This window comes from Chelmon rostratus, chromosome 16 (assembly GCF_017976325.1).
Source record: "Chelmon rostratus isolate fCheRos1 chromosome 16, fCheRos1.pri, whole genome shotgun sequence".
Lineage (NCBI taxonomy): Eukaryota > Metazoa > Chordata > Actinopteri > Chaetodontiformes > Chaetodontidae > Chelmon > Chelmon rostratus.
In genome coordinates, this window is record NC_055673.1 from 10,528,441 (window position 1) to 10,535,715 (window position 7,275).

Consider the following 7,275-nt stretch of genomic DNA (forward strand, 5'->3'; position numbering starts at 1 on the left):
TTTATTTCTTCATGCATCTTTTGTGGCCCAGCAGTGCTGCATAAATACACAGGAAGCAGCGGTCCGCACTGCTGCCATGACTGAAAATCATTACTGATGCTTCTTTTTCCAATCACACCTCCTCTGTCAGCGGTGACAGTAATCCATGGCTTCTGTCGGTAGGCTGCACTCCGGCAGTCGCATGTTTCTTCTTAACCATGAAGCCAGAGAGCAATGGCTTCTCTGTCAGTTGCTATGAGGAGCATAATAACATGCACGTCACATGTTGGTGCGAGACGATTGGAAAAAAGCATTGATGAAAAGAGAAACACCTGGACAGCGTTTCCATCCCAGTCAGTCACATCCTTGTCAAGTCGATATGATTGGTTGCTACAGCCATGAATACAGACACGCACATACAATAGTCACAAGCATGTACATGTGTGTTAGCGTATGTTATAATTCAGTTGATTTTTGTTCCCAACACAAATCCCCTTTTCCTTTGTTCCTCTCTTTCTTTGCTTCTTCCTCCCTCCCTTCCTATCTTCCTTTCCCATGCTCGACCTTTCTGTCTTTCTTCCTTCCACCTCTCTTTCCCTCCTTCCTGGGTTGTACCTTCATATAATTCCATTCTGTTATTCCTTTCAGCTCTTTTATCCCTGCTTCTTCCTCTCTTCTGCCTTCCTTTCTTCCCACCTGCCTGCCATTCTTGTCATTACCCATCCTACCTCTTTTGTTTCTTCCTGCCTCCCATCATTTCATCCTTCCCTACTTCCTTCACATCTCCCACGGTTCTGGTCTTCCTTCCGTCTTTCTTTCCTGACAGTGCTCTTTCTGTCCTTCCACAATTCTGACCCACTTTCGTCTCCTTCGTCCTTCATTTCCCCCATTGTTTGTTCTTTGCTTCCACCCTCCTTCCTTCCTATCTGCCTTTTTCCTTTCTTCATTCCTTCCTCCTTTCTTCCCTTCCTCTCTTGCCTTCATGTGATTAAGTGACCCCCCTACACAAACACACTGAGGATTTCTCTCTCCCTCACTCTTCTTTTTAATTTGTCCCATCTCTCCCTCTTTGCCCCGCTCTCTCACCGTCTATCTGAATCTTTAACCTCTTTCAATCTGTCTCCGTGTCATCCTCCGTCTCTGCCACTGTTTCTCTCTCTCTGTCACTCTCCGTCTGTCTCACTCCATCTTTCTCATTCTCTCTGTCGGTCTGCAGCCACCCTCGCTCTGTCTCTTTGTGATTGAGTGAGTTGAGAAGTTAGTTGGATACCCTTCTACTGTCCTCCAAGGTTAACCACACACACACACACACACACACACACACACACACACACACACACACTGACCTCTCTGTGTACATCGTTTCATTGGCTCTTATAGGTCTCTCACTTGCTGGTATTTGACATGCTTGGCTTAATGTATGGCGAACATCCATTATTCCACAATTACCTTTTCAGTGTGAGTGTGCAGCTGTGTGTTTGCATGTTTGCATGCATGTGTGTGTGTCCGCAAGTGTGTGAGAGTATGTGTAGCTGGCTCATTTAGATTGTGGACCGTATGAATTTCCATTATGCAGGGTTGACAAGGAAATGGCCCAATTTTTAATTGGTGGGGATTCGCCTGCGACACAAGGTCATTGGCTGATAATATGTCAATTATCTGTCGCACAGCTGAGAGAGTTAGAGACAGAGGGAGAGAGAGAGAGAGAGGGAGGGAGAGAGAGAAAGAGACAGACAGAAAGAGAGAAGAAGGGAAGTAGAAAAGGAGAGGAGAGCAAAGGATGGACATCAGCCTCATTTGACTTGTCAGCCATCTATCCCAGTGATCTGAGAGACCAAACCACACACACACACACACACACACACACACACACACACACACACACACACACACACACACACACACAGACAGACAAAGTCACCTCCAGGCACAACAGCAGGAACTCTTCAAAGCACCAGTCAACTCTCTTTCTTTTTCTCTCCTTCCCCCTCCATTTTGTCCACATGCACTCTCAGGTTAAGAAGTTGCTTTAACATGCAGAGAAGATGCAGCATGATGAGAGTTTTAATGGAATAGATACTGTACCTGTTAATGTACCTTAATGTATATTAGCCAAAATCATTAAATCATTTAAAAACTACCATTAGGGTTAAAACATTTTTTCATCTCTCTGTTTGGTGTTTCACCAAATATGTATATATACTATGTATTTGGATGTACGAAATCTGGTACACTAAATAGTATGGTAGCATGGGTATTTGAACGCAACACTATATATATATATTCCTTGCATTTTTAGAAAATGATTGGGGTTTTTATTACCTGAGCTTGTACCTGTGCTCTAACCTGATCTTGACGTCCTATTTGGCTTTTCGTGTGAGAGCAGGTACCTGGAGGACATCCTTGTTGATACCAGCTTTGCCCAGAGGAATATCCACATAGTGTCGGGCATGAGGTGACCGCAGTCGAACACGTTGAGTGAAGCCTTGATCTTGGACTTTTTGTGTATTGTCCTATCCATGCTTGTGGTCCCCTCAAAGAGATTGAAATGTCTTACAGGATTTTGAACCAAAGGTGGAAAAGCAAATGTGAATCAATTTTTGTACTCATCAAAAAGAGCACAATATGCTTTTGTCGTTGATTAAATCGTTTTTCTGTCCACATACCATGTATTCTTCCATCTGCAATTTTTAGAATATACCATTGCCAGTGCTGGACAAGCACACCTGTGGCTAATTCTGACAGTGATCAGCAGTTGTGCTTGGTGGCCTCACCAGAGTTATCATGTTAAGTGTGGGAATTTATGCTTTTCTTTATTTTGTCTCTTTCTGTCTTGTCTGTTTGATAGAAAGGTAATGCATCACCTGTCCACATAAGAGAGGTGAGGCAGTGGAGATCTGAAGATGGTTACATCCAGGTCTGCGATGCCAAATTGTCCGGTCTTTTCTCCTCATAGGAAAATGTAAAAGTATATAATATTAGCAGGCCAACTGACTTTCTACTTTTGACAAAAAAGTAAAGATGTCTTTCTTTATTTTTAGCTTTAACTCAGAGTGAAGGCATGCAACAGTAGATGTCAGGAAAACAACAATGCTGCATTCACTGTCGAAAATAAAAGAGGCGAAAATACAATCAGTGTTGTGTTCAACTATCCATGCTACCATACTATTTAGTGTACCAGATTTCGTACATCCAAATATATAGTATGCCAAATGCAGTATAGCAGGATGTCCTCCTGCATCCGGTGAAATTTTGCACTATCCAGCCCTTGCTTTTCTGGCTGTTCTGACACACAATCCTCGACTGCGCCACTGAGAGCAGGATTTTTTGAAACAAGATTCAAATAGCATAATTTTCTCTTTTTACTGCAGATTTTGTGCTACGGACTGTGAAAGTCCTGTCAAAGTTCAAGGTGCAATGTCATGATGAAGTAGTTCACCCCAATTATATGCATATTGCATGCAACTGCTCTGTAAGGGCAGCTGCAGAAAGAAAAAAGAAAAAAGTGATTTTGAACGCAGCCGAAGACTTTCTATCACATTTTTACAAATCTGAGCTGCGGCGATAACTTTTCCACCAGAAACTTTTTGAACTCTACGTGTTTTTTCAAACACAGGCATGGGTGCACATTCAAAATGTGCATTAAAACAAACAGGAGATATAAACTCACTCACATTCTGCTTCTTCACCCTCTTTCTATCTTTCTCTTTGTTTTTCAGTGCGGCTGCTCTTTCACTCCGCTGAGGCTTCACTCAGATGTGACACTTTCACTGACTGCTGGCCTCTATTCTGTGTGTGTGTGTGTGTGTGTCTGTGTGTGTGTGCGTGTGTGTGTGTGTGTAAAGCTTCGATTGTTTCTCCTCCTATTCTCCCCTTCACTTCCTCCTCCATCTCCCCGTTCTCCTCTCTCGCCCTCACTCTTGCTTCTCCTCTGTGTCTTTCTACTCTTTCACTCCTCACCTTGTTTTTCCACACCTCACCCTACTTTTACTCCTGCCTCTTCCTTTTCCCTTTCCCCTGTCACCCTCCTCCCCTCTCCCTCCTCTCCCAATCTTTTCATCTCGACATGTGTGTCAATTTGGTTGGAGTGGCTCTTGTCGCCGTGGCAATGTGGAGATGGGTGGATCATGGAGGGAGGCACGACGGAGGGCCGAAGGGACAGATGCACCGAGCGAGAGATAGTGGAGGAGAGATGGAGAGACATCTGATGTTCTCTCGCTGGGGCAGCCATGAGTGTAGTTACAGTCTGTAAACACACACACACACACACACACACACATACACAGTTGGGAAATGAACACAGGGGAAATCTGTGCCCTCTCAAACGGAGAAAATTAACACAACAGGAAATTGGTTTCTGCTTTCTGTGCAAATGTGACAGTATATCCCTTGATAAATGATATTTAAATGATATGTGTAATTTATTTAGCCACAAAGGAGAATGAGCTGTAGAGAAAGAAGTAAACAAACTTTAATTCTGAGAAGAATTGTTTGACATTTTGAGAGATATGGAGAGTTAAATGAGAAGATTGATACCATTGTCATACTTGGCCATTAAATATGATGCTCAGCAGCTAGCAGATGGTGGTCTTAGCTTAGCAAGATTGGAAACAGCTAGCCTGGCTCTGTCCAAAGCTAACAAAATCCACCTACAGTACCAACAGCTCTATAGTGATGACTTTTTGAAGTGGAGTAGGCCTATTTTAGCAGGCTGCCAATGGTGGCAGGCCTCAATTAGTTTATTTGACAACGGAGAGCGGTGGGTGCTAATTTAGGACCCTGAGCTGGGAGAAATAAATTCCTGGAGACTCCGCTGGTTGCCTGGCAACTGCACAGATTAAACAAACGGGACAGGACGTGTTATTATTGAGCTTTAGAGATGGTTTGAAGTGGATTATGTTAGCATTGGACAGAGCTAGGCTAGCTGCTGCCTCTAGCCTTATACAACTCACTCTACAGCCCAAGCCTAACAAAGTTAAATGTACAATAGACAGTATGTACACAATCACCAGAGTACCTACAGTCTGGCAGAAAAACAGACACCCAAAATCTATAAAGACCTACAGTGTCACACTGACAACTTATTCTTCTTAAAGCAGATTATACCTGTCCACTCCCTGTAGTGCTTTCATTAAACTTACTACTCTTCTCCAAACTCTGGACATGCGGTACTGATGCACAGAGTTACAAATGACCCAATCCACCTACAGGGGCAATGAGACAAAGTGCAGTGGGAAAATGTGCTACTCTGAGGCATCGGGAACACTAAAGAGGCCAAAAAACAGGAAAAAAATGGACAAGCCCCCATTTGTCCGGCTCTTAGACTGCAACAAAAACGTGAGACACACAGGTAAACTAAAAAACAAAGTAATTTATTTACCACAACATATTCTAAACAAACACAAACAGATGGGAGGAATCTGTAAAGAGTATACGAGTGAAAATGTTGTACATGGATGTTGTGCTGCAAAAACAAGAATGAGGATGAGGAGATCCACCCCAACATGCTGCTGCGCTGGCTTATACTGCATGCACGGGGCAAACGAGGCCCAGGTGTGTTTCACGCCGCTGATTAAGCTCCTAATTGGTCTTCAGCCCTTTAGACAGAAGGCACACCAACAGCAGAGGGGCTGTCACACTTAGCATGCAGACGCTGGACTGGTATCGATCTTCCCATCTAACTCTCCACCAGAGAGGGAACGAGCACACTTCCCAAAATGTCGAACTATTCCTTTAAACTCACACACTCCACACACACATGTAAACACCCCCCCCCCCCCCACACACACACACACACTCTTTTGTCTTTTTCAACTCTTGTAAGACTCTGACAGACTGTTCAGGCAACCTCGCCAACCGAGAAATCAAACGCCATGGCAACGAGGGGCTTGTGTGATCACTGTGGATACGGTGAGACAGCTGGCCACTTTGTAGTGCCCGCTTGCATGTACTTTGTGTGTGTGTGTGTGTGTGAGCACATTTACTAGGTTCGTTTAGTTGTACGGGAATCGGAGGAAAATGAAAATGTTCAGGAATGATTGTGTTTTCTTCTGTGCATGGAAAAAGGAAGAAAAATGGTCCCTGCCTGTGTGTGTCTTCATTCAATTGTCTGTTAGAGTGTGTGTGTGTCAGTGCGTGTGTGCGTATGTGTGTTTGTGTTTTTCGCGTGTCCACATGTGTGACTGTCTGCGGCTGAGTGTCTCCCCAGGCTTTTTTCTGATAGACCACTTCTGGGTGTTGTGGAGATGAAAGGGATGCTGGGAACTCATCTCACGCTATGAATCCTGGGTAAGTAGCGTGTGATGTGAGTACATCCTCATCACTCAGTGAAAGAAGGCTTTCATCCCTTATCCGTTCCTTCCATCAATATCCCTTCTTTCTGTCTACTTTCCTCGTCCTCGCCCCCATTTCTTTCTTCTCTCCCTTGTCTTCAGTTTCTCCTTTTTCTATTGTTGTATTTTTTCTTCTCCTTTCTTTTCCCTGCTCATTTTTCTCCTCATTTTCATACCTATTTCATTCTCTCCTTTTTATTCGTGCCCCCCCCACTTCTCTCCTTTGCTCTGCATTGCTTTCCACTCAGCTCTTCTAAATTCTTCTCCCTTCCTCTCCTTTCCTCTCTTGCCTTTGCTGCTGTCTCCTCTCCATTTTTTCTTTTCTTTTTCCACTTCTCTCCATTTTTCCTCACTCTCTTTAATGTCCTCTCCTTACCTTTCTGCTTTTCTCCTCTTCTTACTCCTTTTCTTTGTTCCTCTTTACTCTCCTGTTATTTTTTTCATTCAACTGAATTCCTCTATACTTTTTCTCTCCTCTCCTCTTCTCCCTCCCTTTCCTTTCTTTTCATTTCCAGTTTTCTCCACTCCTTAACGTATTTCGTGTTTTCTTTCCTTCCATCCTCATTCTTTTCTTCTCTCATCTCCTTCTCCTCTTCCCTTTCATTTCATTTCCTTTCCTCATTTAACCTCTTCCCCCTCACCCTGTCTTTCATTTCCTGTACATTCTTTCTCTTTCCCCCTTCTCTTCTTCACTTTCTTGTCCTCTACCTCTTAGAATTCTCTCTTATCAATGTCCTGTTTCTTCTCTTACCTTCTGTCTTTTCCTTCCCATGCTCTCTTTGTTTCCCATTCTATTTTCTGCTCTCCCTTCCCTTCTTCTGACTTTCCTTTCCTTTCCTGTCTCCTCTCCTTTCCTTTCCTCTCTACTCAACTGTTCTACATTCTTCTCCTCTCCTCTCCTGTGAACACAAAATGATCAAAGTGCCCATTCTGGCCATGACAGTTCAATTTTACCAGGGCACAC